Consider the following 25,910-nt stretch of genomic DNA (forward strand, 5'->3'; position numbering starts at 1 on the left):
TTAGGTCTTACCTACAAAAGCATTTGAGATGCTGTACCAGATGTATCCTAAGACTTGCTAGTAAGTCCAACTCCCATCTCTAGGTCTAGAAAACCTCTTGACATACATCCAAAACCCACTTGTTGAGGACTTTGATGTCCCCATCATGGAAGCAGGACTTAAGTACCTAAAGATCATCTGAAGGACCTCATCTGAGGCCCCAGGTTCTTTCAAAGCAGTGAATGAATGCTGGGAGTTGGACTATTACGGCTTCAGGGAGCATGTGGGTTTAGACAAGTGTGTGGGGCCAAACCTGGCTCTTGGGCCCCAAGCATCTCACACTATGGGAGAGAACAGTTAAAAGCGTGTCTGTTCATCAGCGTGGCCACATGTCTGTCCATTTCACCTTCTATAAAACTGTTTCTGTTAAACTCATGCCTCTGGTGCCCACACTTACTGTTTTATACCCTCACATGACCTAGTGGCAGTAAAAACCTTTGGAAGTATCTTCAGGAGGCATGACTTAGAAGAGAGTTACTCTACTGTGTAACATACCAGGTGAGAAACACCAGGCGCAGCGCTTTTATCCTGTTACCTTACATGGGAACAGAGGTTGAGAAGAGAATCAGAGAGAAACAGGTAGAATCAACAACAATTAGGAAGTGGAGACAACTGAGCTAGTGGTTCAGAATTGTATGTTCCACATCACCATGCCAGCAAAGGACAAGGAGAAAACCCTACTGGGCCAAATTTGTTAAAAATTAGGCCTTGCTTGTTTACATCAGGCAATACTTTTGGAGCTTTTTTAGAACGTATAGTTTTGTTCATTTTGCCTTGATTCAGTTCCAACACTGAGGAATTAAACTCAGTCATTTTACTTGTTCTGGGCCTTTTTAGAGAAATGCTCTTCCATTCATAGGCTTGTCCTACATCCTTGCTCGGAGAAAGAGGACGTCTTCCCTGATCCCAATCCTTTGTATCCAGACAGTGTTTTGAGGGGATAAACACACCCTTGTAAGTTTTCACTGTCTCTATCACAGATGAAGGAAGGCTGATGGCTTAAGTTAGTGGTGGAGTGAGTGTTAGATTAAGGGGATTTCAAATCCTTGTCCAACCACCCGTTTTCCACCACAATTCTTTTGTTTTCTGTACTGAGTTTGTCTTTTAAGATTAATATCAACATTAGCCCAAGAGGTCTGGGTACTGTTCAATATCATATACCACCAGTCCTACACAGGCTGAGCTCTAATAACACCAGCCAGCTCTTTGTTCTCCCAGACATCCTTTGGCCTTTTATGTCTTCCTGCTTTTGCATACGTGGTTCTCTCTCCTCTTCCTGCTTATCCACTTTTGTCTGGTGAGAGCCTCCACTTTCAGGCTCAGTTTAAATGTCACTTCCTCCAGGAAGCCCTCCAAGCTCTCATTTTTGCTCCAGCTTTTTTAGATGACTTTAATACTTTCTTTTAATATTCCTATCAAGTGTATAGAGCTCCAAGCTAAGAGAAGGCAAGAAACCTACTATCTGTGCCCTGTATCTCCAGGAATTCGTGGCAGAACCTGGAGTGGGGGGGACGTACTCTCTCCTGATCGTCACTTGCCCTGAGTCTCTGCCTTTGTTGAGTTTCTGACCTTCTGCTTCTTACCACCTCCTGCAATTTCTCTCTTCTCTGCATTCCCCCTGACCTGTACTGACATGGTCTTCAAACTACCGCTGACACAGTCTGTCCTGTCTAGCAGATATTTATTTAACAGAAGATTTTTTGCTCATAGGGGAAGATTACATCATGGAACAGAATAGACAATAACTTGAGAATGAAATGTTAGGTGTCACGATCCCAGGAACTCATCAAATGTTTCCTGGCACCCGGAGTTTCTCACTGGCCATGTCTTAGCTGAGGATTTCACTTTCTACACTTTTCTTGCCCTGCCTCCCTAGATGCCCCCCGCCACACACACACACACACAGACGCGCGCGCGCGCGCGCTTTTGTCAGCCTTGAACTCTTAACCTTCTTGTGACTTAAAGGCAGAGCATTTTGGTGCTCTTCCTTCCCCTGCAGTAAGCTAATCTCTGGCCTACTTTACATATCCAAAATTTTCATTAAGATGACCCCACTGAATAAAGGGCTTTTACTCCTGGTATTTCCCTTTAGCACACAATGCACATCGCTTGTGGACATTATTTTTTAGTAGCATTTCCAATGGGTGAGAAAATGGAATCAATAGAAGGAAAGCAGTCAAGGACTCTGTTTTCTTTTCTTTTATTGTGTATCTCCTAAGGGTTTGCATTTTATTTTTACAGCAACTGTATATTGGTTTATTGGTGTATTTGTAATGAAATTGTTAATGCAAAAAAAGTTTAAAATGCACTTTGAAAACAAAGTACAGCCTTTTCCCAGTTCTTGGGATGCTATTCAGTTCTTGCACAGGAGTTTCTTTCGCAGGGGACTTGTAAACAGAAGAGAAGCAGCGTCAAGATTTATTCTCCTTCTGTCCTTTGTTGATGTCAGTTTTCCCAGATGCCTGCGTAAGAAGTCGGGGACAATATCTTAATCATCTTTGTAGCGTAAGGAAAAGTGGAAAGTTTCCCTTTGCCTGGAGGGCATTCTTCCTGGTTATCGAATTCTAGGCTTTCACTGTCCTTGAGTTCTCTGATGACTCTGTAAGTTGTGGCTAACGGGTAGCAATGCAAAATCATTCCTGCCAGCAGACATGCAAAATTCTGTATCAAGAAGGTTCAGATCTGTACAGTGGAGGTTCCCAAACTGTGGAAGAGGCCGGTTTTGCCCCCATTTGCATATTCATTTCCAATTTCTGACCTATGCACGTGCTAAGCCTTTGCATTCTCCTTTGAACTGATAGTTGTATACTACCGGTTCCCTCATTAATGACAACTAAGTTCTTTTGTTATTGAGGTATAGTGTATCTAACTTAGGTACAGTATATAGGTGTGTGTCTTAACTTCAGGTGTACAATATATAGGTGTGTGTATATATATATATTCTTTTTCAGATTCTTTCCCATTATAGGTTATTACAAGGTATTGAATATAGTTCCCTGTGCTATACAGTAGGTCCTTGTTGTTTATCTATTTTATATGTAGTAGTGTGTATATGTTAATCCCAAATTCCTAATTTATCCTCCTCCTCTCTTTTCCCCTTTGGTAACCATAAAATTGTTTTCCATATCTGTGAGTCTACTTCTGGCTTGTAAATAAGTTCATTTGTATCATTCCACATATTATATGATACTTGTTTTTCTCTGTGTGACTTACTTCACTTAATGTGATAGTCTCTAGGTCCATCCATGATGCCGAAAATGGGATTATTTCATTCTTTTTATGGCTGAGTAGTATTCCGCTATATGTATATACCATATTTTTTTTATCCAGTCATCTGCTGATGGACATTTAGGCTGTTTCCATGTCTCAGCTATTACAAATAGTGCTGCTATGAACATTGGGGTGCATGTATCTTTTTGAATTAGAGTTTCCTCCAGATAAATGCCCAGGGGTGGGATTGCTGGATCATAAGGTAACAACATTTTTAGTTTTTTAAGGAACCTCCATACTGTTCTCCATAGTGGCTGCACCAAACTGCATTCCCACCAACAGTGTAAGCTGAGTTCCCTTTTTCCACATGTTCTTTAGCATTTATTATTTGCAGACTTTCTAATGATGGCCCTTCTGACAGGTGTGAAGTGATACCTCATTGTAGTTTTGATTTAACTAAGTTCTCTAACACATTTTCACTTTACTTCTGTGGCAGAGTCATAATTTTACTTTTTCTGAAATTTCAGAAATAATCCTTAAACAATTTCTTTATTGCCTTGGTCAAGGAATGATGCATGGTCCCCACTGATAAATGTTTGTCAAATGAATGACTAAATGAAAGAAAGGAATGTCTAACCTCATTGCTATTCACATAACATTAGTTCAAGTGGATGCATTATTAACAAGTGTGAACTTGCCCACTGCTGGCTAGGTAATGTCAGGTTTGGTGGTATCTTGAGTTATCTCCATTCCATTCCATTCTAATTAGAAAAATATTATTTACTCAGAAAAATCAGAAAAGATAGAAAGGATAAAGAATAATACATTGTAACCATCCCATAATCTCTCTCCCCTGAGTAATCGCTAGTAATTCTTGGTTGATTTCCTTCTAGATTTTTCTCTGCCTCTCTTCATTCAAAAAGAACTTACTAAGTGCTTAGTGTATGCCAGGTGCCATGACTATAGCAGTGAAGAAAACAGACAAAGCTCCCACCCTTTGGGAGCTGACATTCTAAGTGGGTGGGAGGGGAGAAAAAATAGACACATAAATGAATAGGAAGAGCTCAGTCAATAAAGAGCGTATGTGTGCTTCTCAATGAATATTCTCTGTGTGTAGAGCTGGTGTGAGTTAGTCAAGTTGGTTTTAAGTCATGCATCCCTGAGTAACAGCCCAAGCTCAAATGCAGCAGTATAGAATCGGTCTTTGAATTGGCATCCGACTCTCTCCTCTCTGGTCCCTCTCTCTCCTGCTCCTGCAACATTCTATAAGCAGGTATATGAAATTAAAGTTGGTCCCCGCCAAAGGTCAGTGGTTTAGCGGCTCCTCCATGTCCCTGAGACTCAGTCAGGCTTTCAACTTAAACATTCTCCTGGGGGAGCATAGAGTAAGAGTAATTTTGTTTTTTTTTTCTGTAGGGTTGCAAAGAAGAAAGGCATTCCCAAAGTGCGGGGAACTTGAATTTCCCTTTGATCTGTCCTTGGTTGGTGGGAGAGGACTATTATGTGGAGAGAGAGAAGCAACAGTGGCAGAGGATAAGGTGGGGAGATGAGGCAGCTAAGTTTGACATCTTCCTCTTGAGAAGGTCATGCTCCTGCAGGCACACCACACATATACGGGGAGAAATCACAGTTTACGGGCATCCAGACATGATCGCTTTCTTTGCTTGTCAAGATGTTTCATTTAAGATAAAAAGGTTCCTCAAACTTGAAAACTTGTATTAAATTTGAGAACCTTATCTGAGAAGTCCTATCTTGGAGCTGAAGGAGTATGTGTGTGGTGTGTGTGTGTGTGTGTGTGTTTAAATTTTAGACTAGCTCCCACACGGGGACTTTGCTCTGAGGTTGGGAAGCACGTGAGACTATTTGAAGGGCTTACCTTGAATCGATTCCAAGTCTTAGCTTAATACTGATTTATAATAAATTTCCTGTGGGGCAGATTCGTGAGTTGCTTCTTGCTGTGACCTGAGACATGAGAGCCCTGGTTTTGTGATAAATGATAATGGCCTTTTCACATGGTCAGAGTAGGGACAAGAGCAGAGTAGTCTGTTTAGCTTCTCCCCCTCCCCCTCCCTCTCCCTCCCTTTCTGATTCTGATGTCTCAGAATTCTTCTCCTAGAGGCAAGAAGAACAGTGTCTCAATTCAGACATCTGAGAAATTGGTAAAAGGGTTTACCAAACCCAGGCATTTGAGAGACACCACGTTCATTTTAAGTCACGTCTCCACTCACTCAAATATGTATATATTTAATTGAACTATAGTGGACATTGACTATGATATTAGTTTCAGGTGTACGACATTGTGATTCAACATTCATTTACATTACAAGATGTCATCACCGTAAAGCTAGTGACCATCTCTCGTCACTGAAAGTTACGACAGCACTATTCATTGTATTCCTAATGCTGTACATTACCTCCCCGTGACGTATTTATTTTATAGCTGGAAATGTGTGCCTCTTAGTCCTCCTTGATCTGTTTTGCCCATCTCCCCGCCTCCTTCCCCTGTGGAGACCACCTGTTTTTTCCCTGCATCAATGAGTCTGTTTCTCTTTTATGTTTATTTGCTTTATTTTCTAGCTTCCACATATATGTGAAATCATATTGTGTTTGTCTTTCTCTGTCTGACTTAACTTCCCTTGGCATGATACCCTCTAGGTCCATTCATATTGTCACAAATGGCAAGATTCGTTCTTTTTATGCCTGAGTAATATTCCATTGTGTGTGTGTGTGTGTGTGTGTGTGTGTGTGTATCTCACATCTTATTTTTCCATTTATCTATTGATGGACACTTCAGTTACTTGCATATCTTAGCTATTGAAAACAAGTGCCACAGTGATCATAGGGGTGCATATGTCTTTTTGAATAAGTGTCTTTCTTTTCTTCAGATAAATACCCAGAAATGGAATTGCTGGATTATATGGTAGTTCTATTTTTAATTTTTTGAGGAACTTTCATACCATTTCCATATTACATTCCCACCAACAGTGGACGAGGGAGAAGATGTTTGAAAACCATATATCTGATAATGGGTTAAATCCAGAATATATAAAAAATGCATACAACCCAGTATCAGAAAAACCGGACAATTTGATTAAAAAATGGGCAGAGGAACCAAACAGACATTTTTCCAAAGAAGACATACAAATGGCCAAGAGGCACCCACACGAAAACCTCAGTATCACTAATCATCAGCCAATTAAAATCATGATGAGACATCACCTCACACTTGTCAGAATGTCTGTTATCAAAAAGAGAAGAAATAACAAGTGTTGGTGAGGATGTGGAGAAAAGGGAGCCCCTATTTCTCTCTCTCTCTCATACATATATATGCATATATATACACATACACATATATGTATATATACACATATATTTTAAATATTCCTTTTCTGATACTTTTAGGGGTGAGTCTCAGTTTCTTTCATCCAAATGTTGATGACTGATCTTTGATATGTTTTAGATTCTTTACCTAACATATTGAGTTATTGGGTGAAGGCTGCCAAGATCCCCCATCCCATCAGTTGCTGTGGCCGCGGGGTGATAGAGCTGATGATTGAGGGCGGGAAGAAAAGGAAGATTATTTGCATACCACCGCTTCCAACAGGAAAGACAGGAGGTTTGCACTTCCCTGTCCAAATTAACTGATAATTTAATTTTGTTGTTAAACTTTAGGATTAATGTCCTTCCTCTGTGGGTTTAAAAGTTTACCTTAACTGACTGTAAGCCCATGGTGGACAGGAATTGTCTGTGACGTCTTTCCCTAAGCCACATACTTTTCATTTAGATTATTGCAACAGCCTCCTGAGTGGTCTCATTACTTGTACACCTGCCCCTGTAATATAACCTTCACACAGTGAAGTGGCCAAAGTTTTTTTTTTTCAAAAACATAACTCAAATCATATTACTCCCTTGCTAAACTATCCAGTGGCTTCCCATGCCCCTTAGTATAAAATGAAAATGTTACCACCGCTTACAAGGTCAATCCTCTACATCCTGACTGTTTGTATTTCCTCCTCCATTCACTTGTTAAGGTTCCAAAAATCTAAAGTTCCTACCCCAAGGCCTTTGCACTACCCATTCCTTCTTCCTCCAACGCGCTTCCTTAAGGCTTTTGTGGAGCTGATTTCTTCTTGCTGTTCAGATCTCAGGTTAAATTTTACCTTCTCAACCAATGTCAAACAGCCTGCCTCTCATTCTCTTCCCTCGCTCCACTTTTACTTGCCTGAAAGAGCCCTCATCTCTGCACGACCTTTTTCTTCATTTTCTTCTTTCATTTGTCCGTCTTTGGTTTCTTCTCATGAAGACGTAAGTTCTTTGAGAGCAGAGGTCTTACCTGCCTTGTTCACAGCTGTATCCTTTCTTAGCATCCGGTACACAACTTGGCATATAGCGGGTGATCCACAGCTGTTGGCTGTTTGAGGACTGAATGGATGAAGTATATACTGTCCCCTCCACTCCACTGGTATAAACTGTTGCACATGGGCCGTGAGAGTGGGGGCAGCCGACTGATGGAAACATCGGTGGCTGGGGTCACTGGCATTCAGCCTGGCATGCCTGAGCGACACTTACTCCCTCCCTGAGTGGTCACAGCTATTGGTGTCTGAGTGCGGTGCAGGTTCCACGGGCCCAGAGCAGCTGTAATTAGCCGCCTAAGCCTTGGAAAGGTTTTCTGAACTAACCGAGAGCAACCGACCTTTGTAAATAGCAGTTTAGCTAGAGGAAAAGGTAAAATTCTGTGTGTCATCCTGCTTTCTATCCTATGCACTTTGAAAGTTCAAAGGGATTATATTAAAATGAATATTCCAGTGTTCTCATATGTACCTGCCTTCAAAAGAGCGAAGAAACCCAGATTTTTAGTAGAGTGGCTGGTTACCCCTCTTTAAGGACTAAGACCAGGAGTGTTTGAGGTGCAAAACGACCAGGCTGGGGAGAACCATTTCTCATCGTTAACTCTGCCCAGTGAGACACGCTATGTTAACGGGTGCATTTGCTCTCAGAGTAATTTGCGGGACAGATATTGCCAGCCCTATTTTGTAGATGAAGGGAGATTGAAGCCTAGAGGTCAGTAATACACAGTCAAGTGATGTGTTTTTTTTCATTCAAGATTTATTAGGTACCCACGGGCAGCAGGGGCCGTGCCAGAAACGTGTACTCAGCAATGACCAAGACAGATGCACGAGGTCCTATTGTAGAGCACGGGGACCTACATTCAGTATCATGTAATTACCTAGAATGAAAAGGAATGTATATATAATTGTATAACCAAATCACTGTGTTGTACACCATAAACTAACACAGCATTATAAATCACGACACAACATTCATTGTAAACTATATTTCAATATTAAAAAAAAACCAAAAAACAAAGAATAGAGGCAGTTCTTTCCTGTCCTCATGGAGCTTAGAGTCCTCAGTAAGGAGGACAAGCATTGGACAAATAAATGTGCAGATTAATTATTTGATTACTGCAGTAGAGCAAAGGCTGTGAAGGGAAAGGACAGAATAATGTCAGAGGGGATGAGAGGGAACCTGCTTCGAATTAAGGGTTCAGGAAAGCCTCTCTGAGGAAGTGACATTCAGCTGAGACCAAAGAATGAGAAGAAGCTGGGGACAAAGTGCTCCGGGTGGAGGCAGTGGTGTGTGCAATCGACCTGGGCCAGGAAGGAGCTGTGTGTGAACCAGTGTTGGACATGACCATGTGGCTGGTTGATGGTGTGTCCGGGGGGAAAAGAAGCAGTGGCTGGTGGGAGGCCAGACTGTGAGAGGTCCTAGAAATTTGCAATTTATTCTGCAGTTAAGTGGAAGCCAAGACAGGGGATGTCTGAGACTGAACTTCCCTAGAAAGCTAAAAAAGGAGGGGTCCCCAACCTTGTCAGTGTTCCCTAACGCAGACGAATTTAAATTGGAATCAACCTTGGAGGAGTATAACTAATCCTCCTTTCTGACTCTTGGAGTCATTCTAACACCATCCAGTCCTTCTCAACAGCTAAGGATGTTGACTGTTACAAAACTCAAAGGAGATTCACTCAGATGATGGAATAATATGGACCCACTAAAATAATGAGGAAAAGAATTTAAAGGATGAGCAAAGATTGTGTCTGATTACAGAGCAGTATATACTGCATGATCCTGTTTTTAAAAAGTTAAAAAAAATCCATGTTTTCAAAAAGTGAAAATCTTGGATGAATATTTATCAAGATGGTGCTTCTAAGTGGTAGGATTTAACCCCCTCTCGTAACTTCAAGAATAGACACTGCCAGCTCTAATTTCTAGATGAGGGGACACTCAAGGTCAGAGGCAACACGCTGTTCTCATTCACTCATTCATTCAGGAAATATTTGGTAGGTATTTACTATGTAGCAGGGGCTGTGCTGGGCACTGAATTTTCAATGATGAATGTAACAGATGCCTTAAAAATGTATTCTGCATTATTTGAGACATACTGAAAAAAATATTAAAGAAAAAGTGTAACTGATATCCACGTATCCAATACTTAGCCCCCAAAATAAAACGTTACCAAAACAATTGAAGATTCCTGTATAGTATGACTTTCCTATTACACTCCATTCCTTCCCTTTAGGGGTAAACACTACTGTAACTTGGGTGTTTATCATTCTCAGGCATTTCTTGGATTAGAGTTAACTTTTATCTCCTTTTTGCACGCTCACATCTTTGAAATTTCCTGCCGTGAATACATATCTTTTCAAGGGAAAAAAAAAAAAACAAAACAGGAAAACTTATTTTGTGAAACCCAACAGAGATGATGGAATTCAGGCTTGAAAAAAAAGTCCCTTCAGGAAGCTGCAGTCAATGGCCTTCCTTCGTCCTGGTGGGTCCCTTGAACCCCCCTGCCCTAGCCGCTCCTCCTGGCCCCTCTCCTGAGATTTAGATAACCGTCGGACAGGAAGGACTCCTTCTTAGGTCCTCTTGCCTCCTAAAAATATTTAAAGGACAGTGTTTGTTGATGCCTGGAGCTGGGGTTGTCAGACGCCTGATGGCACTGTGTCCTGGATCTCTTGCTGCTCCAAGGACACCCATGTTCTTCCGGAAAACACTGACCAAGGGCAAAGGGGATCAAATGTTCAACCCCAGCGGCAGGAAGGGATGTCACCCGAATGCATTTCTGATACAAAAGCTGAAATTAGAATGAAACTTTCCCTTGCATTTTTTATGATGTGTGTCTTAGTCAACTTTTCTATTTGCAAAGACAGAGGGAATTAATATTTAATATGGGCGCAGGGAAAGGAGAGGGGGAAGAACCTCCCTCTGCTGTGTTTTGGAATCTTCAGTCTCCTTGAAATATCAGCCTATAATCTCTTGATTGTAAGACAGGCCTTGTCCTGTTCTGTTTCTCACTGATGTGGGGTAAGAACTGTTTTATCCTTGGACTCAGACCTGAGCTTTTGTTCCAGCTCTGCCATTTGTGTACTAGGTGACCTTGGGCTTCAGTTTCCTCTTCTGAAAAAATGGGGTAATAATCTCTACCTTGTGGGGTTGCATGAAGACTGAGTGAAATAACTAGGTGTAACCGATGATAACAGTATTTGGAACCCTACAAACCCAAAGGGACTGTCGCCCATGAGCCTTCGGGGGGATGAGGATGGGGTGGCTGTGTATGTCATAGGAAGGGTGAAAGAAAGACTGGTGTGGAAAAGAAGAGGGAGTGTCTGAAGTGTTAACGCTTCTGTCTGGTATTTGGTGCTGTGTAGAGACCCAGTCTTGGAATAGTTGACAGTTGATTTCAACAGAGGTATTTTTTTATGTTTATGAATATGAAGATGGGTCCAAGGCTAAATTGCCTTACAAAATAGGGGGAGGATCTGAGGATAAAGGAACCCGAGAAGGCAGAGAATGGAGGAGATAGTCTTGTGGGGGTAGAGAGCTGTTGGACAGGGCAATATGGGACCCAGCCCATGCTGGGGAGAGCTGAGCTGGAATTTTAACCCCAGTCCATCCAACCCTAGGGCATCTTTTTTTTTTTTTCAGTACAGCCTTGCCTTACTTATTCCTTACACATGTGCGCGCGCGCGCACACACACACACACACACACACACACACACACAGCCTCACATCCTTTGTCCCACTGCTTGCTGTCCTCCTGAACACAATTTGAATTTGATGTGCTTTAGACTTGCTGACCCCTCTGTCTGGAGAGGGCTCACCTCCCTCTACAGATTCCCTTTGTCAAAATTCCAGTTATCCTCCAGCCCAACTCCAGCGCCAGCTGCCCTCTGAAGCTTTCCCTGGCCCCTGGGATGAGTCTGCTCTTCCCTCACGTGTGCCCCTGCACGTGCATGCCTTGTGCACACCCTGCACACATCTTGCACCCGCCTCTCCTAGGCTGACCCCTCCCTTCCCAGCTTTACTTATTTGTGCCTTGGTCCTTTGCTTACAGTGGACTGTGGGCTTCCCGAGGGGCAGAGAGGGAGTCTCGTTCGTTTTTGCATTGTTAGTGTTGGGTACGGGGTCCGGGACATACCAGTTTGTTGAGTGAATCAACATGCTCATTTATTCAACAAACATTTATTGGGCATCTGCTCTGGGCTGGGCACTGTGCTAGGTGTTCCAGACGTTGTGATGGGTAAGAGACAAAAATTCTTGTCCTCACAGAGCTTGCATTCTAGTGGCCGGGTCATGGACAAACATAATAAATGGGTTAAATTATTTAGTACCTTTGAAGAGTCGGTGACATAGGAATATTAATGGTTGTGAGTCAGGGGGATTGAGAGAGTCAGGGTATGGGCTGCAATTTAAAAATAGGTGGTCATGGAGATTGTCCTACTAAGTGAATTAAGCCAGAAAGAAAAAGAAAAATACCATATGATATCACTCATATGTGGAAGTTTTAAAAACTGACACAAATGAACTTATTTACAAAATAGAAATAGACTCACAGACATACAAGACAAACATGGTTACCAAGGGGGAAACGGAGGGGGCAAGGGATAAATTGGGAGTTTGAGATTAGCAGATACAAACTACTGTATATAAAATAGATAAACAACAAGGTCCTACTGTATAGCACAGGGAACTATATGCAATATCTTACAGTAACCTATAATGAAAAAGAACATGAAAAGGAATATATATATATATATACACACACATACACACACATATATATATATACACACATATATATAACTGAATCACTATGCTGTACACCAGAAATTAACACAACATTGTAAACTGTGCTTTCATAAAAGAAATATGAATCATTTCACAGCTGCTAAAAAAAAAACAAAATAGATGGTCAGCAACACTGTAAATCAACTCTGCTTCAAAAAAAATAATAAGCTACAAGGATATATTTACAACACAGGGAATATAGCCCATATTTAATAATAACTATGAAAGGAGGGTAACCTTTAAAAATTGTGAATCACTAAAGATGCCTGCGTACATCACTCCACAGGTTTGTGTGAGAATCGGATAGTTTCCTAAAAGTACTCCAGCACTTTCTTGACCATAAAGACCTGTTAAAGTAAAGTTTGTTAAAAATACAGATTGCTGGCCCTCCTCCCAGGACTGCTAGTTAGACATCTTTAGGAGAGAAGCCCAGGATTGTGGGTTTTTAACAATCTCCCAGGTGAGCTGATAACCAAGCCAGTTTGAAATTCACAAGCCATTGTATATGGAGGAGCTTTGTAAAACTGTTAAGTGCTTCTCACATGCGAGGCTCACATGACTCTTGTCGTTGTCTCTTCCTGTCGCTAACCCAGTTTCCTTGGCAGGACTGATTTCCAGTCAGTTGATCCAACAAGCAGGGCCAGCTCATGAGTATGTGACCTGTGCACCCTCAGAGGGCCCCACCCTCAGAAGGACCCCGTGCTTGATTTAATGCTCTGCTGTCACCATCTTCAAATTCTTACTACATTTTTAACGAGGAGCCCCGTGTTTCCCTTCTACACTGGACCCTGCAGATTATGCAGTTGTTCCCAGATATAAGTAAGGAGACATTGCAGTGAAGCCAGTTGAAAATTGGAATTCCTTATACCTGTGCACAGCACTTGATAGAATTACCAACCACATCCACGTAGATTAACACCAGCCTTTGAAATGCATAGTTTTTTTAATTTAAATATTTTTTATTGAAGTATAGTCAGTTTACAATGTTGTGTCAGCATCTGGTGTACAGCTTAATGTTTCAGTCATACACATACATACATATATTCCTTTTCACATTCTTTTTCATTGTAGGTTTCTACAAGCTATTGAATATAGTCCTCTGTGCTATACAGTAGGACCTTGCTGTTTATCTATTTTACATATAGTAGTTAGTATCTGCAAATCCAAAACCCCTAATTTATCCTTCCCTCCCCCTTCCCCCTGGGAACTGTAAGCTTGTTTTCTATGTCCATGAGTCTGCTTCTGTTTTGTAAATAAATTTGAAGTGGATAGTTTTATATACCCATTGTTCAGATGAAGAAATTAAATCTTGCAGGAATTCGGGGTAACAAAATCAAGGAGCACAAAAGGAGCTGATGGTGAAATTTAGAGCCTTTTCTGCTGCAGGGAGTAAGAGTTGGTTCAGGGGTTTACAGATTCTTGGGTCCCCCTAAATTAGATTCCCCAGGAGAGGAGCCTGGGGATTAGCATTTTAAAATAAGTGTTCTGTGTGATTGGAAAAAAATCATCAAGTTTGGAAAGTTCCATTTTACAGTAATTACCAAATTCATTGCTTCCTAATCTGACCGTGGAAATGTTTAAAAATTCAGATTCCAGGGCTTTGGTCCAGGATGCTGAAGCAGCATCCCTGTGGTAGGGAAACTTTAAAATCTGTAGTCCATGCCATTTAGACGCTCTTCCTGGATTTCAAAGTACCGACACTGATGACCCTTTAGTCCCTCAGTGGCAGCCAGCCACCCCTTTCTTTCTGATCTACAGTTTGCCCCTGGCCAGCTGGCCACTGGAGGGCCTCTGGATTATCTGGCAAAGACCAAGTGAGAATCAGTCCGCATGCCCGAGGAGTTTCTCTCTCTGAAAGGAGATCAGGTCGAGGTGGTGACTCTGACGATGGTCACCATTCCAGAAGAAGACATTCTTTCTGCTACCCCTTTCTAAAAATCTGGATCCAAGACAAGTATCTCAATTTAAAGATCCCAAGCTTCTTCTTTTTCTTTTTTTTAATTTTACAGACCAGAGAAGAGAGCTGGGTCCCTATTATGGTCTTCCATGTCTCAGCAGGTGGAATCGAGGGAATTAACAGGGATGTTCTAAAAGAATCAGCTTCACCAAAGGAAGGACAGTAAGAAGGGGCACCTGCCGTTGTCTTAGGTGATGCTTCTCTAACTCTGATGTGCAGGCATGTCACCTGGAGACCTGCTTAAGGTACAGGTTCTGATTTAGCAGGTCTGGGCTGAGGCCGGAGAGTCTGCGTTTCTAACAAGCTCCCAGGTGGTGACGCTCTGCAAGTGCACAAGTCACTCTTAGAAGAATGAGGTCTTAGAGAATTCTTCTTCACTCATCTGACAAGTCCCTAGCAATGAATGGAGACTGCATTCTCAAATATTCCTGTGGGCTAGACAATTTATTCCACTTAGCTTTGAATATGAAAATGCTGTGTAACCTTGATGCATGCTAAGTCATACGGTTAGCAGCTGCCCAGAAGCCCTCATCAGGTGTACTCATGATGACCAAGGTTTCCTTTTAAAATATTCGTAACGTGCGTGGAAGCAAAATGAAGCATTGAGGAAAACAGTGCAGGGGTGGCACACTGATTCTTTGTGATTCTTTGGTCTCATGTTTAGAGATGCTGTGAATAAATAATTTGAAAAACAAAAGGAAACCCATGTGTGAGGGTCATGGAAAGTAATAGGGAATAGGGAGAAAGGCTCAAGGTCGAAGCTAGAGTGAAGTTCGCCCTCTTGATTTCTTTCTATCCAGGCTGTTTGATTAACTGGCTTTCAAGTGGGAGGACAAGCTTGGAGCTGAGCCTGGAAAGAGCTCAAACTTAAAGGTCCAGCCTCCCAGGGTGATTGTAACGATCAGCTAGGTAAGAATGAGTTAGTGTCTTAACTTATTAATGAATTCTTTGGACATGTAACCAGTTTTTACTGAGTGCCTATAATGTCTTCACGGAGTCACACACAGTGAACAAAGTGGATACTGTCCTTGCCCTCTTGGAGCTTAAAGTCCAGGAGGGTAGACAGACACGAGTCAATTAAAATAATGAATGAACATCAAGTCGCCAGTGCAGCTGGTGTGCTGTTCCCAGCCTTGCTGCCGGCCTTCCAGCTCACACCTACAATCCCCAGCAAAGGCTTCCCATTGTGGAACTGGGATTGCCTCAGAGTTCATAGGCTCCCCCCACCCCGACCGCCGGGCAGCTCTCAGTCTCTGACTGACTGATAACGGGGCTACAAAAAGACAGCTCCTTTTGCCTCAAGGCAGGACAAATTCAGCGGTTCATTTCCTGCTCCAGAGCTCCCCGAGGGCTGAGGCAACCTGTCGCCTGAACTACATTTTTTTGCTCAGCTTTTCCCACGTCGTCTCCTGCCTTCCGGACTCCCTTACAAGTTTCTCCCAAGTGCCTCCCCCTTAGGAAGCCAGTCAGTTACACAAGAATCCCCAGGCTCTGCTTCTAGGGAAACTGACTTGAAATGTAAGATAGCTCCTGGTCGTAATTAGGGCCATGAAGACAGAGAGCAGGAGAAATGTGGCAGAGGGTGATCAGGGGAAGGGTCTTATTTTAGATCAAGTGTCAAGGAAGGAGAAAGATGGGGCATTTTGAATATTTGAGACCCGGATGGTAATGAAGAGTGCCTGTGTGCTGACCTAGGAGGGAAGCGTTCCAGGGAAGAGCTGGTATATGAGCTTCAGTAGGAAATGAGCTGAAGCCTGGAAGACAGCCAGAGGGTGGAGTGTACTAGATCAGGGGAGCCTGGAAGGAGATTCGTCCAGAGAAGCAGTCATGGTGCCTTTCTTTGCAAGCTAGGGAAAGGAGCTGGGCTGTAGTCCAAATGTGATGGGAAGACATGGGGGTGGGGGTGGGGAGACCTGATACAGGCTTCAGAAAGATCACTTAGGGTGCCTGCCGTCCGATAAATAGGTGAGAGCTCAGTGCCTGGAAATAATCATTGCTGAATAAAAAGTAGCTCCACCAGCAACTCAATTCCCATCCTTCAGAGCTGTCTTAGAGAAGATTCCTGCGTGAGGAGGGAAATTGGCATGACCACCATCCAAGGGCTATTTGAAATCAACTAATTCAATGACCTATTATGCTGCTACACTTGTGGCCACACGGCTCAGTGGCTAAGACATTTTGTTATTACTGGGTTTCATTTATTGGAAAAACTGAAAAGGTTTAAGATTGTTACCAGATTTTTTCATTGGCAGATTCTTTTATTGACTTTTTTCCTTCTTTCACTGACTTTAAAACTTTTATTTTATTTTTTTATTGAAGTGTAGTTGATTTACAATATTAGTTTCAGGTGTCCAGCAAAGCATTTCATTGACTTTTAAATCTAGAAACTTGCAGAGTGCAGATATTTGACCCAATCTGGTTGTGATACAGTATGACTTTCCTTTTCTCCCCTTCAAATATTTAGTCTCCAGGCAACTGGCCCCTCCTTGCTCTCCACTAAAAATGTTGATTTTAAACATCTTCTATTATGTTTTCTAATTAGAGAAGGAATACAACCGTATTATAGAAAAAAATCATAAAATCCAGGCCAGCTAAACACTTACTAAAAAGTAATGGCTGAGATGTATTGCATACTTACTATGTATGCCAGACACTGAGTTTGGCATATATTTGCATTATATCATCTGTATTCTCACCATAACTCTGGGAGGCGGGACTGTTACTATCTCCATTTTAGAGAAGAGAAAACAATTTGAGTGGAGTCAAGTGGCTTGCTTAGCTAGGCAGCTAGTAGATGGCAAAAATAAAGTGAACTCAGTTTGCCTGACCCTAAAACTTGAGCTCTGAACCCCTCAGCCATTGTCCCACACTTGCATGAATTATCATTGGTGTTTGGTACATAGCCTGCCATATATTAGAATATAGGCAATATGCACATGCATAAATGTGATTTTATCCAACTTTACCATCCATCAAATATATCTCATTTCCAACCAGAGGTACAGATGTGTGTGTGTGTGTGTGTGTATCTCACATACACACATGCACAGTAGGATATAAACACCGTGAGAGGCTGGTCTCATCCCCCACCCTCCATATCCCTAGCATTTTGAACAGTGGAATGAAGTAGAAACTCAGTGAATATTTGTTAAATGAACAAGCTAAATAAATACTTGCTCAATCAGCAGCTTTTATCTATAAATATACAAATGCTTTGTAAGATGATTCTTCCCTTGAAGCAACATGTCACCAACATCTGTGACACCTGCTTTAGCATCACCTCGCTTTTCATGGCTGTGCATGGTTATAACTGGACATTTTCAGTCTTTGTTTGTTTTATTACCTCTGGGGAGCATCTTGAAACATTCTCCTTCACTAGCCCCTGGAATTCTACCCTTTCCTGGTCTTTCTGTGATCATTCTGGCTGCTCCAGTATCCTTTGCCTTCTCCTCTGCCACCTTCCTCTCCAAGGAATGCTAATGTTTCTTGGGGGCTTGAGTTGAGCCCCTGCCCCTCCTCTCTCTTCACACTTCCTGGGCAAGCCCATTCACATCCTTATCTTCAGTGAGGACCCTGGCATCTTCCGGCGCTATGCGAGGTGCTCCACATCTCTGACCTTCTCTCACTGATTCTTCGAGATGCTGCTCTGAGGTGCGCACATCAAACTTGGGAGCTCCGTGAGGCTGCGTGACTTCACACATGCTGCCCAGCAGCTGGAGAGTGGAAGGGCTAGGATTTTAAGTCAGATCTGTCTGATCAAAACACAGGGGCTCTGTCCTCTATATTCTCCAGAGTGCTTAACACAGCACATCTTCTGCTGCTTAATAACTGCTTGTTGAAGCAGTAAATCCTAGTTTTTAATCCCCAAGGACTACTTTTGGGAGCCATTTCTTCTGACTGAATGGATTCTGCCTTGTATTGTCTTCATTTCTCTTCGCTTTGACTTTTCCTCCTGATTCTGGCTCTTCCTATTGTTTTGCCTTTTGAGTCCTCAAGCCTGACAACTGGAGATTCCACCCAAATGTAATTTGAGCTTCAGTGGAATTTCCAAGTCTGTCTTGTAACTTCGGAGCAGTTAACATCCACTAATTGAGTTTTGGCTGCCCAGAAATATCCTGAACTTAAGCCAGTCAAGTCACTGCACTCTGCTGGCTCAACTAATTAAACTGGGGATGTCCAGCTTCAAAGGAGCTGTTTGTCCCTGCTCACTCAGCACTGCTACATTTGGGGAATCAGGAGGCTTTAGCAACAGCACCATTACCCAGCCTCCTTTTCTCTCCCTTTCCTCTCTCAGCTCCTCTACCCCCATATGGATGCAACATCCAGCCATGGAGAGGATCAATGGAGAAGAGGAGGATGACTGTGGAGGCAGAGGCTGGGCTTTGGGGATTCCAGGAGCCCCAGTGAGGTTACACTGTGTGACCATCCAAAACCATCCAAAGCCATGTGTGTAGGGAAATGAGTCTTGGTGGCCCCCCTGGGAATGCATTAATGCCTTCCTTTAGTTCAAATGGAACTTGCTGGGTGATTCTGAACATTGAGAGAAGCAATACTTCCATGTACATTAGTGTTAGGAATATCTCAGATGAGGATTTAACTATTAGAAAACCTACAGTGTCCTGAAATGGTCTATTCTGGGGAGTCCGATAGAACCTTCTGCAATGATGGAGATTTTGTGTATGTATGCTGTCTGATCCATTTGCCAGTAGCTACATGTGGCTACTGAGCCCTTGAAATGTGAGTAGAGCAAACAAAGAACTGAATTTTAAATTTTACTTAATTTTAATTAATTTAAATAGCCATGTGTGCAGTTGTTTCAAGAAAAACAAAGGCATGGAAAAGAATACCTAGAGAGTAAGTAGAAGGTTAAACATAAAATAATAGTGCTTAAAGGTAAGGAGATAACAAGGAGCAGACATTCATGTTCCTGCCCTCATGAAACTCATGGTCTAAGGAAAAAGACAGTAATCAAATAACCATACAAAGAGTTAACAATCATTATAAATGCAACAAGGAAAAGTTTGGCATGCTGTGAGAGCAAATCGTAGGACCACTTCACCTAATCTAAGAAGGATGGTAGCTGCCCTTATGTAAGATACAGGTCTAGTCTATTACATATCTCTCTCTCCATCCATCTATCGTTTCTATTTATCTATTTATCCTTCTTTCTCTCTGTGATGGGCTGGATTTTGTACCCCTAAAATTCGTATGTTTAAGTCCTAACCCTTAATTCTTCAGAATGTAACCTTACTTAGGAGATAGGGTCTTTAAAGAGATACTTAACTTACAATGAGGTTATGAGGGTGGGCCCTAGTCCAATTCGACTGCTGTTCTTAAAAGAGGAGATTAGTACACAGATGTACACAGAGGGGAGGGAGATCATGTGATTATATAGGGTGAAGACAGCCATCAACAAGTCAAGGAGAGAGGCCTCAGGAGAAACCAGCCCTGCTGATACCCGTAGTGCAGATTTCTAGTCTATAGTATTGGGAGAAAATAAATTTCTCTTGGTTAAGCCACCCAGTCTGTCGTACTGTTATGGCAGCCTGAGCAGACTAATACATTCTCTCTCCATCCATCCGTCCATCCATCCATCCATCCATCCATCCATCCTCCGATCCATTCTCCCATCTATCCATCCTTCTATTTACCCATCCATCCATCCATCTATTCAGACATCCATCTATCTAGTAATTACGATTTCCTTAAACCACATCATGAATTTGAAACGCTACTAGATCATGTCGTTCTCTGTCTTCAACACGTGTTACCGCTAACTTAAAATTGACATCAATAATGACAGCTACTGTTTCTGACCTCCCAGCTTGAGCTAGGTCTTTATACTTACTTTCTAATTTAAACTTCCCAACCAGCTCAGACATGTTAAATAAAATATTCACAATCAAAGTCTATAATCCGTGTCTCTTGGCCTCTCAAAGTATTTGATGATTTATCTCCTTCATTATTCATTATCTTCTACTTTATTCTTTCATACTCCCTCAGTTTTCGATCACAAATGCCTCAAGCCAGGGATAGGGCAGGAGTGATTCATACATAGTCTCTTTTGCAATCATGAAGGAAAATAACCCACAGCTTCTCAAAGCCCTGTTGGTTCTCTATATCTTAAAATACTCTCCCCCGATAATAGTCTTCTACTGTTAGGAAGAGATACAAGGTACGATGAGGAGAATGGCCTTGGAGCCAAATAGAACTAGGTTCAAATTCCAGCTCTACCATTTACTCACTGCCTGGCAACCTAAGGCAAGTTACTGAACCTTCTAAATTTTCCTATCTATGGAATGAAGATAATGGTATGTATCTTGATACATATCCACCTGTTGAACAATTATTTTTAAATAGTGAGTGCTGAGTATGTGGCTGGCACTGCATTAGATGGTGGCAGTAGAGCAGGGAGCATGACACACATTGTCCCTAACCACACAGAGCAGTGGTCTAAAGGGAAAGTCAGATATTAGTCAAATAATCATACAAATAGTTAACTACACTGATGATAAATGCAACAGGGGAGAAGTATGGTGAACTATGAGAGCACATAGTCATGGCATTTGAAGAGGTGACCTTTATCCTGGGATCCAGAGAATGAAGACGAGTTGGCCAAGTGACAGGGTTCATGAAGTGCCTCCCATACAGAAGAAGCACCAGCCTTGAATGTCCAGGAGGAGCTTGTTGTGGTTGAGAAGCCAAAGATGGCCAATGTGGCTGGACCAGTGAGGCTGGGTGGGAGAGGGTCAGGCAAGGGTCGTGGCACAGAACACTGCTCCAGCAGCAGATAAGGACAGATTGATACAGAACCTGAGCCTGGCTTTGCGGTATTGGTTTTAGCCAAGTTGCAACAGCAATGATATCAAGGAGAATGACAGCAGTGGCTAACTTTTACCAACCATGAACTAGGTAGTAGGCACTGTTCTAAGAGCTTTACACATGTAATCTTATGTATTTATCTTCAAGATAACTAGTGCCATGGGCACTTCTATTATGCTAATTGTATAGATGAGGAATATTTGGCTTTGCAAATTCAGATCACACTACTGGTCAGTGCACATTTGGGTCAGTGCACATGAACTCAGGTCTGTGTGACTTCAAATTTTAAGCTTTTTACCACTATAGTCAGCCCTCCGTATCCTCGGGTTTTGCATCTGTCGATTCAACCAACAGCAGATAGAGGGCCAATTGGAGTCATTGTATTGCGCCATTGTATGTACTTTATTTTATTTATTCATTTTTACTGAAGTATAGTTGATTTACAGTACACAATGGAATACTACTCAGCCATAAAAAAGAATGAAACAGTGCCATTTGCGGCAACATGAATGGACCTAGAGATTATTATACTAAGTGAAGTAAGTCAGATAAAGACAAATATCAAATGATATCACTTATATGTGGAATCTAAAATAGGACACAAATGAATGTATCATGCCATTTTATATAAGGGATTTGATAACTGTGGGTGCTCCTGGAACCAATCCCCTGTAGGCTACAAGGGACAACTGTACTTTGTACTGCCTCCCATGTCAGGAGGAGTCACTGCCATTACTATTACTATTTCTATTATATCTCTTCTTCCTCCTCCACCTCCTCTAACTGCTACCATTGTTACTAGTATTACCAATTTCACTATCACTTTTACTTCTACTATTACTTTTAATATATGCACTGTTAAAGAAATCATTATTCACGATACTTGTTGAAGACAGTAAGGCAGACTGTATTCAAGGAGGGCCATCAGATTAGGTGTAGGGACCCCTGTAATGGGGTCTTGCAGTGGGGGAGAGAGATTGGACTCAACTCTGAACACAGCAGGGCAAGCAGGATTTTACTACCAAAGGATCAGGGATCCTACTACCAAGGTCAACGGATGGAAAATTACTAAGAGGAAACGTGAAGGGTAAGCAGGATTCTGGCTAAACCAGCCTGACAAGATTCTTGCGGAAGGCGGGGTGATCAGACATCACCTGGGCTGTGGTAGGGGATGAGGTACCTGATTAGATACTGAGGGGGATCAGATATGAAAGATGGAGGATTCTCACTAGACCAACTTAGCAGGAGTCTCGCTCAAATCTGACAATGCAGAGACAAACATGGGAGTCCCAAAGTCAGTCCTAGGTGGAAAGGAATCGAGCAGAGCCTCCATCAGGTTGAGTCAGTGAGAGAATCTTTGTCACAGCTACGTTAACCTCTTTTGAATCTGCTACTTTTATTATTTCTACTACATCTACTACTATTATTTCTCTACTTTCACTTCTACTATTTCTACCACTTCTATTTCTGTGTCTGTTTGCCATTATCATTTTTCCCCCAGTGCTTCTGAAAGTTGAAATTTTAGCCAATGACCCATAGATAGAAACCTGATTTTTGCAAGAAAGCTTTAAGCTCTAGATGAGGCATAAAATGGTCTCAAATGGATAAGGATTATCGTAAACATAAGGAAGCAAAAGAAAAGACATTATCTTAACGTGTAGTCTTGGATTTTTCCATACTGAAGCGAGAAGGACGACTTTTTTTGCTTTGCTTCACACGGTCTTGCCCTTACTTGAAACGCGTTCTAATTAGAAGCTGTGAGTGTGTAAAGCATCTCGTCCCCCAGTCTAAAGAGCAGGACGCTCTTGGACCTGAGTTTCTGCCTGCCCACTTTTCCACGTGGTCACAGGGGTTTAAGCTTCATTCAAAGTCAAGGCTGAAAGCTCTCCATTTTTCTGTCTCCAAAACCCTGTGCAGAGGACAGAGCCTGGGGAGAGGGAGAACGCCATCATAATGCAATTATCTGTAGCTGGTGGGCCGGGAGGCACCACTGCCCACATTGAATGATGTAAGAGGGCCACTCTCATTCTGATCCATACATTATGGTTAGATATTAAGAAGCAGCAAAATTCCCATTTGGGGTGAGGGAGTGGGGACCCTGGGATCTAACGACTTCCTCCTGGTCCTAGGATGTAGAACTTAAAATACTCAGTGTACATTTTGGGGAAATGGTGTTTATTGTTTCATTTTAAACAAAATTGTATTAAAAATATGAATACAAAAAAATTAAAATATTTTGAAAATATAATAATGAAATCGACCCCCCCACCTCAGATCTCCCATTACTCTTCCCACAGACAACCAGTGTTTTTAGTTTTTTATGTATTTTTTACAAATTTTTTATGCACGTAGAAGCATATGTATGTCAATCTATCTTTTCTTTAAACATAAAAGGGATGAGACTAAGCACACTATTCTGTATATTGCACCTTTCACTTACTATTTCCAAATAAATAATGCAGATCTGCCTTAGTATCTTCTTTCCCCCTAAATCGGTATATACTGTCATCTATAAAACGAGCCAGTCTTGACCCACTTTAAAAATTTAACAGCACTCCTGTTGATGAATATTATTTAGGTTGTTTCCAATCTTTCTCTTTTATGAACAGTGTCACCATGAACTTTCTTGTGCTTTTCTGCAAGGAGAAGTATAGAGTAACTTCCTGGTAGATCATAGCATTGGTGTCTTACATACTGTACTGTTGGGGCTAACTTGCATTCCCAGAGTGTGCCTTGATTAACACACTCGTGTCGACTGAAATAAATGTGCAGCCTAAAAGTTGAGAGTTAACGTTTTATTTGGCAGGAGGACTCGAGCCGGGATGACAACCCCTCAGATGGCTCTGAGGGACGGCTCTGAAGAGGTAGGGGAGGAGCTAGGATATATAGGAGCTTTAAAACAAAGACCACGTAGTTGGAACAATAAAAGATTGCTTGTTAGCTAAAGAAAACCAGGCATCTCAAGTTAAAGAATTTAGTGCTTTTCTTTGTATGGGAGGAAGCAAACATTTGGGCTCACTGAATTCATTCCTTTGACCAGCTCCTAGCTACCTATGGCCAGTATCCTGTCCTTTCTTATTCTGAGTCCCCTCAGAGGGCACCACTGTGAGTGGCTGCAGTGGCTGGGCTGCAGGCCTGTCCTCGCTGGCGGGTGGCGGCAGCCGCTGATGGCTTGGTTTCAGCATTCTTTGTTTACTGACATGGTTGCGGTATTTTCGTTCACACTCACCATGTGGTCAAGCTCTCACTAACACTGTATATTACACATCTCTTAATATTTTCCAGGCTGTCAGGCAAATATTAAGGCCTCATAGTTGTTTTCATTTGCATTTCTTTAATTATGAGAGAGATTAGGCATCTTTTCACATGTTAATGGGCCATTTGACTTTTTTTCTTCCCCCTCCTGTGAACTGTTTATTGTCCCTTGTTGAGTTTTTCACTAGGATATAGGTCACTTTTTACTTCTTTGAAAGAGCACTTACTCAGTGAAAGAAATGGATCCTTCCTCTGTCGTAGGTGGTGTAAAAGTATTCTTCCCTTAGCTTGCGATTTTTCTTTTGTCTTATTATGGTTAGGCAGAAATGTATTTATTCCAATTTATTCCGATTTCCATAGTTGTTCCTAAAAGACAGCCAGTCCTTTGGCTCTTTTACCTAATGTCTTCTTAGTTCTCTGATTGATTCAGTCAACAAATACTTACTGAGCTCTTACTGTGTGTCAGGCATTGTTTTAGATTCTGGAAATACAGAAATTAAAAAAAAACAACCCCACAAAGCTTCATCCTCTAAGGGCTTCTGAGGAAAGTGAGATAGTCCCAAAGCAAGAAAACTAAAGTATGTTAAAGGTTAGATGATTGTAAACGCTAAGGAGGAAATAAAGCAAGCGAAAAGGATAGAAATGTCATGGGGGTCGGGGGGTGGGTAGGGTGGCAGTTGCAAAGTTTGAATTTTCAAAGCCTTATTGTGAAGGTGACATTGAATTAAAGGTGTGAGTGGGGAATGGGAATGAGCCACATGACTATCTGAGAGAAAACCATTCGGCTAGGAAAACAGCGAAGTAGCCAGTTGGAGCTGAGGCCAGACATGGACTGCCGAGGAGGGCAGACTCACTGACGTTGTCATTGTGAGGAGTAGAAGCTGGGGGAACAGCGCAGAGGCTATGGTCCTAATACGGGTAATAAATGATGGCTTTGGACCAAGGTGGTAGCAGGGGAGAGTACAGAAGAGGTGGGATTCTGGGGATAGTAGCATAAAGGAGGAGCCAAAGTGATACAGGAAAATGTGGGGCGAGAGGATGGCTATGTCCCAGGTCTCGGTTGAGTCCTTGGGATGTGCCCCGCCAAGTGAGGGTCCTTGGCTTCTTGCAGGAAAGAATTCAGAGCGAACCACAGTTGAGTAAAGGTAGATTTATTCAGAGACATACATACTCCATAGACAGAGCTCAGGCTGTTTCAGAAGGCGAGAGAAAGGCCACAAGGTGTGGGGGTAGGGTGCTTAGTTCAAAATAAAAGTAGGTACACACTCCATAGACGGAGTGCGGTCTTTCTCACTCAGAAGGGACAGTGGCCACGAGGTGTGGAGGTTGTTAGTTTTTATGGGCTTGGTAACTTCGTATGCCAACAAGTAGGAAGATTATTCCAACTTTGGGGAAGGGGCTGGGATTACCAGGAACTGGGCTAGCACTCACCCTTTGACCTTTTATGGTCAGCCTTGAAACTGTCCTGGCGCCTGTGGGAGCGCCATTCAGCAGCTG

The 25,910-nt window shown here is 42.2% G+C and overlaps 2 long non-coding RNA genes across 2 annotated transcripts in view; both read left to right on the top strand.

Annotated features, from left to right (window-relative positions):
• LOC116657583 overlaps nucleotides 1-25,910 on the top strand; it is a 240,720-nt gene that overhangs the window by 157,051 nt on the left and 57,759 nt on the right. The window lies entirely within an intron of this gene.
• Nucleotides 5,941-14,745, top strand: LOC116657582. The gene is made up of 3 exons (XR_004312743.1): nucleotides 5,941-6,073; nucleotides 6,517-6,521; nucleotides 14,734-14,745. It is a non-coding gene; the product is annotated as an uncharacterized LOC116657582 (long non-coding RNA).

Source organism: Camelus ferus, chromosome 18 (genome assembly GCF_009834535.1).
Source record: "Camelus ferus isolate YT-003-E chromosome 18, BCGSAC_Cfer_1.0, whole genome shotgun sequence".
In the NCBI taxonomy this organism is placed as follows: Eukaryota; Metazoa; Chordata; class Mammalia; order Artiodactyla; family Camelidae; genus Camelus; species Camelus ferus.